We start from the raw sequence: 13,913 nt of genomic DNA, 5'->3' as shown, positions 1-13,913 counted from the left end.
TAGTAAGCTATGATCACGACACTGCACTATACCCCAGGAAACAGAATGAGACGTTGTCACACACAAAAAAATAAAAAAATCTCTGCAAAAACTTTTCCATTGTTTGTTTCTGTATGTCTATATACATGCAGCTTTTATATATTGATGTGCTTATCCAGGTTATTTGCCAAACTCTTATTGCTTTTTTACCTATGATGTTTTATCATGCACACATAATGAGTTTTAAATCTTTATTTCCAAAATCTATATCTTTTATTTCATTTTTTTGCCTTAGTAAAAGAAAAGGTCAAACAACAAATGCATTAATTAATAGGAAAAGCTATTTTGTTATCTATTATCAGCCAAAATAATCTCTTGGTTAGGCCTAGGGTGTCTAGGAAACTGATATGAATAAAGTTCAAAATGTTTCTTATAGTATTTATTTCTTCATACTTCCTGTTTTTGTCTGGTAGCTGATATAGAAGTCCTTAAATACAACTAACATGCATTATCCCCAGTGGAACTCCATTTGACATTTCATCAGAAACAAATATACACTTAGCTACTCTGGGAAGTAAATGTGAACAAAAAAATGAAATATATGAATCATAATGAGGAAAACAGTTCTATTCCACCTATGAACTAAGGCAGAGATGCCAGCACTAGAAAGCCATTACTGAGATACAGCACATCACCTATAAATTAACTGAATTACTGTCTTGATGACAATGTCAGCCTGCTCTACAGTGAACTGCCCTTCTTGATAACTGCCAGCTTATTAGTTTGACCAAAGGGAAAAATAGAACTACTGTTCCATACATTGCTAATATTGGGAACATTGGTTACCTCAGGAAAGGTGAATGTTGTGATGCCAGAAAGGAGGAAAGGATAGAGAAAGAAAAGGAGAAAATAACTAAAATAACATCTTTTAAAATTATAAAACAAATTTTCTTTAAAAACATTTGCATAATCCATTACAAGCAACAATTGCAAAGGATAGCAACGTAGAAAATACTTAAAATAAGTATTTAAATACTTATTTAAAATACTTTAAATAAGTATTTCTACGGGAAAACAGGACTCATGGGTGTGTGTGCATATATTTTAAAAATACGTGCACACAAATTTTGGTTAGGAAGATCAAACAGCATGTACTTTCCTTCTATCCCTCTAGATATCTCCTTAAAACATAACACATATGTTAGGTGAAGAGGAGAGAAAAATCCACAAAAATAAAGAGAAAGCCATAACTACAAGTTTATATAAGAAAGGTGAAAGAGCATTCAAAGAAGAAACAGGGTGAGAAAAGATAACCCTAAAATGTGTGCAAAAAAGGCTGCAATTAAAGTAATGTCTGATAACTTTGGCTGACAGGTGGCGTAAGAAGAGAAACTTAAAACATAACTGATTGAAGGTTTGTTCAAGAAACACTAAATATCCCTTCCCAGTTTTTTTTTTTTTTTTTTTTTACAAGCAACTACTTTGTTTTGTCTATAATGACTGTGGGTAAAGAAAGTAAATAAATAAATGGGGGAAGTGGTATGTTTGAAGCCATGAATCAACTGTCTAGAAAATCAAGAAAGGTAGGAAAGTCTGCTTCATTCTGGCTATTAGTTTTAGGTTAATGATTGATTCCCACTCTAAAGTAAACTATACCAGTAAAATTATATGGTAATTTCTACAGCTTTTTTTTTTTTTTTTTTTTTTTGTGAGATAGAATCTCAATTTGTCACCCTAGGTAGAGTGCTGTGCTATCATAGTGCACAGCAACCTCAAACTCTTGGGTTCAAGTGATCCTTCTTGCTTTAGCCTACCAAGTAGCTGAGACTACTGGAGTGTGCCATACTGAGCTTTTTTTTTTTTTTTTTTTTTTAAGATACATGATCTCACTCTTGCTCAGTCTGGTCTCAAACTCCTGAATTCAAGCACCCTACCCACCTTGGCCTCCAAGAGTGCTAGGATTATAGGGGTGAGGCGCCGCGCCAGCCTATTTGCTCCTTTCTAATATGAATGCATAGCCAAGTACCAACTAACATGTGAAGAAAAAAATTTTAACATTGGAGACCAAGATAAACATTTATGCAAATGAAAACAAATAAACCAATTAATAGAACATGTTAACTGTCTATCATTGTAAGAGAGTCAAGAAAAAATTATATACAAAGAACAAGACCAAACAGGACTCCAATTGTAGCTGAGTACAATCAGCAAATACTCTTCCCAAAAGGAAACGATAGAGCTAGGCAAAATAGACAAATGCTATCATTTCAGTCCAGAAACAGACTATGAATATAAAAATAGAGGAAGCTTTTATAGTAGAAAAACAGCTAACCTTTAGGTAAGAATGGTAGGACTCTGTTGCATTCTGGCTCGGGCTCCTCTTATCACCACCAACCACAACTCAGGTAGTGCACAGGTTCTTCCAAGCTGGAGACCATTCGGACAAGAAACTTCTTGGCACTCATCAAAGGGGGCGTACTTGAGCTGGAGTGATGGGAGAAGCCAAGCCCAGCAGTGGTATCAGTGGAAGTAACGATTTTAGAAGTGGGCATGCAGAGAAAGCCAACAGCTTTACTAGTCCAAGGACATGGTCATAATCAAAACAAGCATACTCTTAACTAAAGCTGAGAACAGACCAGAGAAGACCAAAACTGATCACACATTCATGGCTAAACTTCAAGCTGAATGATCACATGCAAAAAGCAGATATGAAGAGGCAAAGCAGAAAGTAAAACACATGCATGCAGCCTGAACTTTGAATGCATTCCTCCATACATACAGAGATCCATGAGAGAGGGCAGAGACTTACTGACTTTAAGTGTTTAAGGACGTCTATTGCCCAACCACAGGTTTGCCATTAAGTCACACAGACACAGGGGCAAATCCTAGGAACCCAAATGTAAAGCTAAAAACAAGAATTTAAAAAAAAATACAAAAAAAATAAGCGGTAGTCACCACAGAGAGATAGAGTTCATCAATTAATTTAGGCAAATTACTAAATAAACAAGAAAATTAAAAAAGCAAAAACGATCTTTAGGAAGAAAAACAAGAATTCAAAACTGCTACCATATAGAATCTAATATATCCACTTTTCAACAAGAAATTAAAGAATATGCAAAGAAATGGGAAAAAAATAGTCAACAGAAACTGTCTGAGCATCTCCAGATGTTGAATTTTAACACAGACTATATAAAGCAGCTATTATACCTGTCTTCAAAAACCAAAGGTAACCACATTTTAAGAATGAAGAAAAGTAAAACAACAATGAATCAAAAATAGAGATTTTGATAAGGGAAATATTATACTTGAAAAGTACAATAAATATTAATAAACAGGAAATTCATTAGAAGAGTTTCATAGCAGATTTTAAATACATATACAAAGAATTAGTCATTTTAAGATAGATGAATATATATTATCCAGTCTAACCAACAAAGATAAAAGAGAATTTTTCAAAAAGAACAAAGACTCAGAGACATCTCAGACAACAATAACCATATCAAAAAACATGCAATGGATATCATAACAAGGGAGAAGAGAGATAAAAGTATAGAAAAAAATATTTGAAAGAATAAGGAACAAAAAATACCAAATTTGATGATAAATGTCAATCTGCACATCAAAAGAAGCTCAACAAAACCCAAGTAGGAAAAACATGAATAGACTCAATACTAGACATAATATAATCAAACTATTAAGAGACAAGCAGCAGGAACAAAACAACTTCTCACATAGAGGTGACCATCAATATTATTAATGGCTGACTTCTTAGAAGAAGCAGTGGAGTCAACAGTTATTGGAATGGAAATCTCAAAAAGCCTACCAAGTATTCTATATCCAGAATGACTATTCTTTAGTTTAGGGCAAAATAAAGCTACTGTTTTTAAAACTGAAGATGAAATAGTAAATACTAATGAGCCAGGTGCAGGGGCACATGCCTGTAATACTAGCTACTTGAGAGGCCAATGAAGGAGGATGACTTCAGCCTGGGAATTTGAGGGTATAGAGTGCTAGGATTGCACTTGTGAATAGCAATTACACTCAAGCCTGGGCAACATACTGAGACACAGTCTCTGAAAAACAAAATTAAAATTAAAAATTAAAAAAAGCAATAAATACTAAATAAAATGACACCAAAGGGTAATTCAAGTAACAATAAAAAATAAAAATCCCCAGAAATGGTAAATATGTGAGTTAATTTAAAAGACTCTACAAAATATTATTTTTCCTTTATTCTCATCCAATTCTTTAAAATATATAGATTATATAAAGCAATAATTAATATATTCTTTGGCTTATAACATGCACATACCTAGTATATATGATAACAATAGCAGAAAGGAAGGAGGGTATGGAACTGTATTGAAGCAAAGTTTCTGTATTTTATGAACATTAAGTTCAACTTAATCTAACGTTGGTTGTGGCAAATTAAGATATACATTACATTCTCTAGAGCAAAACTTAAGAAAATAACTTTTTTTGAAAGGTTAAAATACAAAAAAAAAAAAAAAAAGAAAGGTTAAAATACAAATCAGAATGTGGACACACTAAAAATATTTAACACAATAGGAGGCATTCAAAGAAGAACAAAAGAACAAGAAAGATAGGAGTCATAAATATAAAGCAAAGTGGAAAATGTAAACTTAACCAATTCAATAAGTACATTAAATGTGAATGGCCTAAATTACCCCAATCAGATTAAAAAAAGAAAGATCTAATCATTTATTGTTTATAAGAGAGACAAGTTACAAAGACAAAATGTTATAAGTAAAGAATGGGAAAGAAATGTCATGTAAACAGTACTCATAGTAGATCTGGAGTTGCTGCATTAACATTAGACAAGGTAATATTTATGAAATAGAATTGGAGCAAAAGGTCTACTGCATAATAATAGTGTTATTACATAAGGAAAATACATATCTAATAATTATGAATGTACATGCACCTAAAAACAAAGCACCATAGTCAATGAAGCAAATATGACAACTGAAATAAGAAATAGATCACTTAAAAATTAAAGTTGGTATTACAATACTCTGCTCTTACTAACAGATATAATTAAACAAGAAACTAGTAAGAGTACAAGACTTGAATGTTGTCAACCTACCCAACGTAATCACATACATACTCTACCTAATAATGGCAGAGTACACTTTTCTCTAAGCATCAAAAGCATTGTTCAAAATAGACCATGTACCAGATCATAAAAAAGTCTTAATAAATGTGAAAGGTATGATATTATAAAACATCATCTCTGTGCACAACTGAAGTAAGTTAGAAATCAACAGCAGAAAATCTGGGAAAACTCTAAATAGTTGAAAGTTAAAGAAGCCACTCCTAAATAACTAATATATCAAAAAAGAAATAAGGAATATTAGACAATATTTTTTACTGAATAAAAGCAAAAACAAAATTATACATGGGATGTTATTATTATGAGATGTTTAAAAAACTGTTCAGAAGGAAAACTAATAGCACTTTCAGAAAATAGAGAAAAGAAACCTTCCTAACACATTCTGTGATGACAGTATTACTTTAATATCCAAGGCAAACATATCATAAGAAAATAAAACTGCAGACCAAACACCTGTATTTTAAAAAGTTTTGAGATCAATAACCCTGTCTTCCACTTTAAGAGAAGAGCAAGCCAAAGCAAACAAAAGGAAAAAAACAATAAAGATTAGATTGGAAATGAAAGAGAAAAGGAAAACAATATAGAGGATCAATGAAACCAAAGCTTTGAAAGGAATGACAAAATTAATAAATATTTAGACAATGACAAAGAAAAAAAGAGAGAAAACTCAAATTATTAAAATTAAGAATATAAGAGGGGACAGTGCCCTTGTACCTACAAAAATAAACTGGTTATAAGAGGACAGTATAAGCCTTTACGTAGCATCAAATTATATAATTCAGATGAAACAGTCAAATTCCTAGAAAGACACAAACTACTGAACTAACTCAAGAGGATATATATATGTATATATATAAAATATATGAATAGACCTTGCTATATGCTATAGTTTGAATGTGCCCCCACAGTTCACATGTTAGAAACCTGATGTCCAATGCAGAGGTGTTGAGAGGTGGAACCTCTAGGAGGTGTTAAAGGACACCACCCTCTTGAATAGATAAATGGCATTATTGAGGTAGTGGGTTTATTATCACAAGCATAAATCCCTTATGAAAAACTAAGTACAGCCCTTTTTGTCTCTCTCTCACCATCTCTTTGCCCTTCCACCATGGCATGATGCAGCAAGAAAACCCTAAACAGATGCTGGTGCCTTGCTCTTGGACTTTCTAAGCTCCAGAACAGGCATCCTCAAACTTTTTAAACAGGGGGCCAATCACTGTCCCTTAGACCATTGGAGGGCCGGACTATAGTTTAAAAAAAAAAAACAAAAAAAAACCATGAACAAATTCCTATGCATACTGCACATATCTTACTTTGAAGTAAAAAAAACAAAATGGGAACAAATACGATCACACTGCCTCATGTGGCCCACAGGCCGCAGTTTGAGGACCCCTGCTCCAGAACCATGAGCTGCTAACTTTCTGTTCATTATAAATTACTCAGCCTAAAGTATTCCATTATAGCAGCATTAGATAGACTGAGACAGACATATACAGGAGACTAAATTAAAAATAAAAACTTTTCCCACAAAGATTCACTGATAAATTCCACCAAATATTTAAAGAATGAACACCAATCCTTAACAAATTCTTTTGAGAAACAAAAGAAGAAAGAACACTTCTCAACTTAGTCTCTAAGGTCAGTATTGCTCTGATAACAAAAACCAGACAGACATGACAAGAAAAGAAAATCACAGGCCAATATCCTTTAGGAAGACAGCAACAAAGATACTCAAGAAAATATTAGCAAATTGAATACAGCAGCATATAAACAGAATTATACAGCATGACCAATTGGGATTTATCCCTTGGTTATAGAGTTGATTGGACATAGGGAAATCAGTCAACTTAATATACCTTATCAACAGAATACAAGACAAAAATCATGTGATCTAAATAAATACAGACATCTTTCAAGACTTTGTTTTTTACATCTTAAACCTTTTTACTAAAAACTAAGACACATGCCCACATCACAAAGTCTCAAAGCTGCAGATGCTGGCATGGATGAGGAGAGAAGGGAACACTTTCACACTGCTGGTGGGACTGCAAATTAATTACAACCTTTTTGGAAGGAAATATGGAGAATCCTCAAAGAACTCAAATTAGACTTTCCATTTGATCCTGCAATCTCATTACCAGGGATCTACCCAGAAGAAAAGAAATCATTTTATCATAAGGACATTTGTACTAGACTATTCATCCCAGCTCAATTTACAATCACCATTATGTGGAAACAACCTAAATGCCCACCAACCCAGGAATGGATTAACAGGCTGTGGTATATGTATACCAGGGAATACTATTCAGCCATTAAAAAGATGGAAACTTTACATCTTTTGCATTAACCTGGATAGAAGTGGAACACATTATTCTTAGTAAAGCATCACAGGAATGGAGAAGAATCCAATGTACTCAATTCTAATATGAAGGCAGTAGATGATCTAATACAAGGGATAGGGGAATGAGGGAGTGGGGAGAGGAAGGAGGGGAGGGGTTGTGGGGTCATGGAGTATGGCACACCTCTTGGGGGTAGGACACAATTACAAGAAGGACTTTACTTAACAAATGCAATCAGTGTAACCTAATTCTTTGCACTCTCAATGAATTCCAAACAATTTAAAAACAAAAACAAAAAACCAAAGACACAACACACACATTAGCCTGCACAGGGTCAGGATCATCAATGTTACTGTCTTCTACCTTGACATCTTGTCCCACTGGGGGTGTTCAGGGGCAATCACCCGCACAGAGCTGTCATCGCGTATGGTAATAATGCCTTCTTCTGGAATAACTCCAGAAACAACTGCTTGAGGCTGTTTTATAGTTAATTGTAATTTTTATAAATAGGAGTGCATGCCAAAATAAAGATAAAACATATAATAAATACATAAACCAGTAGCGCATCCATCTATTATCAAGTATTCTGCACTGTACAAATCGTATACGATACATTTTTATATGACTGGCAGAACAGCAGGCTTGTTTGCACCAGCATCATAAACATAGTTAACTGTGTTGCACTATAACGTCTAGGAAAATTTTAGCTATTATAACCTTATGAGACCATAGTTCCACATATGGTCCCACGTTGACCAAAATGTCATGTATTCTAGTGACAATATACCATATCATTCTTATCCATTTATCTGTTGGACATGTAGGTTGATTTTCTTTTCTATCGAAGACTCAGTAATAAAATTACTGGATCATATGGTAGTTCTCTTTTTAGTTTTTTTTTTTTTTTTTTGGCCAGGGCTGGGTTTGAACCTGCCACCTCCGGCATACGGGACCAGCGCCCTACTCTTTTTAGTTTTTTAACAAACCACTGTATTGTTTTCCACAATGGCTATGCTCATTTATATTCTCACCAACAGTGCATAAGAGTTCCCTTTTCTCTGGATCTCTCACAGCATTTTTTATTGTTTTGTCTTTTTAAAAAGAACTGTACTAACTAAATTGAGATGATATTTCATTGATTTAAATTTCCCTGATGATGAGTGATGTTGAGTATGTTTTCATATACTTTTTGGCCGTTTGTTTGTCTTCTATTGAGAAATATCTATTCAGATCCTTTGTCCATTTTTTATTCTGATTATTTGTTTTTTTGCTGTTGGGTTGTTTGAGTTTCTTGTATTTCAACTGATATTTGGTGATGATTCCATGAAAATTCAATGGGGAAAATATTAGTCTTTTTAAGAAATATTGCTAGTTTAGGTGTGGTGGTCTTGTGTATATCCTAGCACACTGGGAGGCTGAGGTGAGTAGACTGCTTGAGCTGAGGAGTCTGAGACCAGCCTGAGCAAGAGCAGGACTCCATCTCTAAAATTAGCCAGGTGTTGGGGCAGGCATCTATAGTCCCAGCTACTCTGGAGGCTGAGATAAGAGGATTGCTTGAGCCCAAGAGTTTGAGGATGCTGTGAGTTATGGTGATGCAGCACTCAACCCCAGGGAAAACAAGTGAGACAAAAAAAAAAGAAAGGAAGGAAGGAAGGAAGGGAGGGAGGGAGGGAGGGAGGGAAGGAAGGGAGGGAGGGAGGAAGAAAAGAAATATTTCTGAGATAACTAAATATCAATATGCAAAAGAATGAAGTTGACTCTTTCCTCATAAGATATACAAAAAACAATTCAAAATTAACCAAAGGCCTATATATGAGCATGAAAATACATGAAATTCTTAGAAGAAATCATAGGTGTAAATCTTCTTGACCTTGGATGAGACAATGGTTTCTTAGACACAATACCAAAAGCAGAATTGGACATATTTGATAAATTCATTTGTTTATTTATTCAGTTATTTTGAGACACAGTCTCACTCTGCTGCCCTGGCTAGAGTATAGTGGTGTCATGATAACTCACCTGCAACCTCAAACTCCTAGGCTCCAGAAATCTTCCTGCCTCAGCCTCCCAAGTAGATGGGACTACAGGCATGCACCACTATGCCTGGCTAATTTTTTGTTTTTTGTAGAGATTGGGTCTTGCTCAGGCTGGTCTCAGTCCAGAGTGCTGGGATGACAGGTATGAACCGCCATACCTGACTGATAAACTGGATTTCATAAGAACTTAAAAACTCTTGCACTTCAAAGGTCACCATAAAAGTGAAAAGACAACCTATAGAATCACTGAAAATATGTGTAAGTCATATATCCTAGAAGATATGTAGAAATGGTACAAAATCTCCATGGAAAGAGAAAGTCCCAGGAGGTTTGTGAGCTCAGGGGAATATAATCAAGTTTCTGATTAGCAAACTTACTCTGAGATTCTAGGCCAGTACTGTAATAACTTTTAAGGAGCAATGTATTGTGAAAAAATAGAGAAGAACTAGTACAATTTAACAATAAAAAGATAATCTAAAAATGGCATAGGATTTGAATATGTATTAATATTTCTACAAAGAAAATATTCAAATGGTCCCAATAAGTACATAGAATGATTGTTAGCATCATAACTTATCAATAATGCAATCTGAGACCACCTGGGGTATCAGCTGGTTTTCTGTCAGGATTGTGTTAAACCTGCACACGAATTTGGGAAGTATTGTCACTTCATAGCTCACTAGAATGGGTAAAATCGAATGACAGGCAATAACAAGTATTGAGATAGATGTAGAGAAATTGAAACTCTCATACATAGTGGGAGGGAATGTAAAGCTTTCTTGCCTGTCTCTGTCAGTTGGGGATATTTCCTTGATAGCACTTTATATATTATTATCATTTTTGTGATATGTCCTGCTAGAATGAAAGCACATGAAGAGTGAGATTAGGTCTCTTTCCCTCTTCCGTATGTACTTAGCACCTAGCACCACAACTTGTCACTGTGATGTCTGCCATCACTGATGTCTTACCTTTCTTAACCAGTGACTAGACTGATCATCTTAAGACAGGACTGTGCCTACTTAACTTTTTTATCACATTTCCCAGGCTAGTGGCTGGCACAGAAGAAGTACAAAGTAAAAGTTAAATACAGATTCCAAAGTATGGTCTACAGACCCCTGATGATTCTTTCAGGTGTGCATCATTTTCATGATGATAAGACATGATGTGCCATTTTTGCTAGGTTTACATTTGCACTAATGGTATAAGATCCATGATGCCTTAGGACAAATCAATTTTGTCCCCATTGTATTAGAAGTTGTATTAGTTCCCCCTTACTGCTTTAATAAATCACCACAAATTTATTGGCTTAAAATCACACAAATTTATTATCTTACATCTGTTGTCTAGGTCATAAGTCTGAAGCAGGTCTCACTAAGCTAACACCTCAGTTGACAGAGCTTCACTCCTTCCACCTGCTGGTCCCTGCATTTCCCACACTTTCCAGCTTTAGATGACACCTTCAATTCCTTGGCTTATGGCCCACTCTGTCCATTTTCTGTTCTAGCTACCTGTGTGGGTTAAGTCCTTTTCACAATGCACCATTTAGAAATCCTCTTCTCCTTCCTCTTTTGCACTATTTTATTATTTTAGAGACAAGGTCTCCCTTTAGTGCCCAGGGGCATCACCATAGCTCTACAGCTCACTGCATCCTCTAACTCCTGGGCTCAAGCAATCTTCCTGGATTGCTGGAACTGCAAGTGTACACCACCACACCCAGCTAATTAAAAACCAAAACTTGTGTAGAGATGGGGCAGTGGGAAAGGAAAGGATTCTAACTGTGTTGCCCAGGATGGTCCCTTAACTCCTGACTTAAAGCAATCCTCCTGCCTGGGCCACCCACTGTGCTAGGACAGGGGTGGGGAACCTTTTTATGCTGGAAGGTCACAATTTAGCTATAATCAAATAAGGCCACATTCAAGAAACTTCAATTAGATATACTTAAAAATGTACATTATTTTGTAAAAGTCTAACTATTTAGATTATTTAATAATTACAAAAAATGAAAACTGCTAATTTTAAAGTTAACTAACCTTTTAATGACTTTATGTTTAATTTTTGTTGCAAACCATTTAAATTTTTGATTGCGGCATGAAGGTCCATAGTTTCAGATGATCTTCTAGATCAGTGAGTGGTTCTCAACCTTCCTAATGCCATGAGCCTTTAATACAGTTTCTGTGGGTTGCGACCCACAGGTTGAGAACCGCTGTTCTAGATGGCTATCAGTCATTTGTGACCTTAAGGATGTCTTGATTTGGGTTAGGTAGGAAAATGTAGATTTGCATAAATAAGTGGTTGAAGAGCAAGAAAGCATTTTTCAAGCATGTTTCTGGAGGTGTGAATATTCTGCATTTTTCCATATTTCAACTGGATCTTTCTTAGCATCAAACAATGACTTTATTTTATTTTTATTTTTTTTGTGATTTTTGGCGGGTTTGAACCCGCCAACTCCGGCATATGGGACCGGCGCCCTACTCCTTGAGCCATAGGCACCGCCCCAAACAATGACTTTAAAATGTCATCTACCGAGAGCTCAATCAATTCCATTCCATCATGTAGTTCTTCTTAGGTGCCTTGATGATACCAACTAGGTTGAAATGCTAATTTGAAAGTGATGTCATGATGTCATGATTCTTAAAGTCAGTAAATCTTGCAATGTATTTTCCAATTACCAGATCTATTATAACACTTGCATATTCTTCATATGATTCACATATACACATATCATCCTGCTCATCAATGACCTTTGCCAACTGCAAGACTTCCTTTTGAATAAGAAGTATTTTGAGAAAAAGATAACTTTTTTGAAATGCTTAGTTAAATTTCTTTAATGTTGATATGGCAGTATCACAAAGCAAGCAAATAATCTTATCTTTGGCAGAAACAACATAATATTAAAATTCCCAATGCTCATTTAAAAAACTTGTTTTCTTCCTTCAGCATTCTCTTGGTCTTCTTTGACTTAATTGGCTAATGTTAGGTGTTGATGGAACCAGGTATCAGGTCACTATGTTCCCAGTACCAAAGAATGGTTATTGGTAGTAAGTCAATGGAATGAACGAGCAGAGCAAGCAGGTATAAGTAGGCAAAATGCCAAAGTTTCATTAAGTATTAAAGCATAGTACAGTCCAGAGAAGAAATGGGTCAGCCCCCATGAAGTTTGACAAGATCTCCTTTTATACTCATTCCCTAATTTTATGTTAAATGGGGTGGGGTGGAATAGTCATGATTTTTCTTAAAAAATGAAAGATAATTCCTGGACTTGGGAACCCTCCTTTTTTCTGCTTTTGCAGGGCAATCTCCAAGGGTTCCCATGGTATTTGTAAATTGTCATGGCGCTGGTGGATGTGACTTTCACTGTTAATGAGGTAGTCCACTTATGGACATTCTCACCTCAACTGTGCACATGCTCCAAAGACCCTCTTCCAGGCCTTGACAATATCTTTGCTTTGTGGTTTCTCTACCTTTTCCTCATTGCAGTACTTGGGAGACCCATATACACTCTTTCTTGGGAGCCCTCTCTAGAGTTCTAATCAGGCTGTTCTCAAAACAATCCAAGTCAGTATGACCACCTTTGTCCATATCAGACAGTCTCAAGGACATTAATCAGTTCCCCTAAAATAACCAGCTCCTCCAAACAACCCGCTTGCAAGGTCTTACATCTATAAGGTGTCAATTAGCTCTGTTCCCATAACAACTCGGGCCAGCCCGACACCAGCCAGTCCAAAATATCCTAATAGCATCCACCATCCAGCCTGCTTATGTTTAACTAACTGCCTAACCTAACATTATTAAGCAGACAGAATTAAAGAATACTGTCGAACCGGGCAACTATTCACAAATTCTACTTCAAATAGTAACACACAGTGCACTGTTGGCAAAGCTGATATCTGACTGGTGTACTCAACCTCCATAAACTCTCACCAACCAGCCTTCTGTGGCAGTGATGTCAGTCAAGCAGGGAAAGTTAGAACTAAATCATAGGCATAGCACCCATCAATTTAGCCCTTATGGCTTACTAATGTTCTAATTGTGCCAGTCTAATCTGGGAGGATTATATTGTTGAAAATTATTTTGAATGTGTTCATTTTAAAAATAAAATAAAAATATAAAAGATGAACAAAAATGTATTAATAAAAATAAGAGGATTTATTCTGTAAAATTTGCATTTTGTAGCATAGTAAAAGGGCGTTAAGGCTGCTGGTTCCTCATCTCTGTGCAGGGCTTATAGGCACGAGCCACCATGCTCTTCCATTTTTGAGAATCCTTGTAATTACACTGGGCCCAATTGGATAGTTCAGGATAATCTCACCATGTTAAGGTAAACTGAATGGCAACCTTAATTCTCTTTGCGACTTAATTCACTTTTGCCATGTGACATAACATTCACAGGTTCTCGGGATTAGGATATGGGCATCTTTGGGGGGG

General features: G+C 35.5%; 1 protein-coding gene across 3 annotated transcripts in view; it reads right to left on the bottom strand.

Annotated features, from left to right (window-relative positions):
* KIAA0825 (KIAA0825 ortholog) overlaps positions 1 to 13,913 on the bottom strand; it is a 498,502-nt gene that overhangs the window by 476,731 nt on the left and 7,858 nt on the right. For 2 of the 3 annotated variants that reach the window (XM_053586527.1, XM_053586542.1), the window contains exon 2: positions 2,312 to 2,463. The exons of the other annotated variant lie outside the window; for it this stretch is intronic. The gene's annotated coding sequence lies outside the window, so the exon portion shown is untranslated. The remainder of the gene's footprint in view (positions 1 to 2,311; positions 2,464 to 13,913) is intronic. 3 annotated transcript variants of the gene reach the window in all.

Source organism: Nycticebus coucang, chromosome 1 (genome assembly GCF_027406575.1).
Source record: "Nycticebus coucang isolate mNycCou1 chromosome 1, mNycCou1.pri, whole genome shotgun sequence".
Classification (NCBI taxonomy): domain Eukaryota; kingdom Metazoa; phylum Chordata; class Mammalia; order Primates; family Lorisidae; genus Nycticebus; species Nycticebus coucang.
The sequence above is the reverse complement of the archived record's forward strand: the minus strand, read 5'-3'. Positions and strand labels throughout refer to the sequence as shown.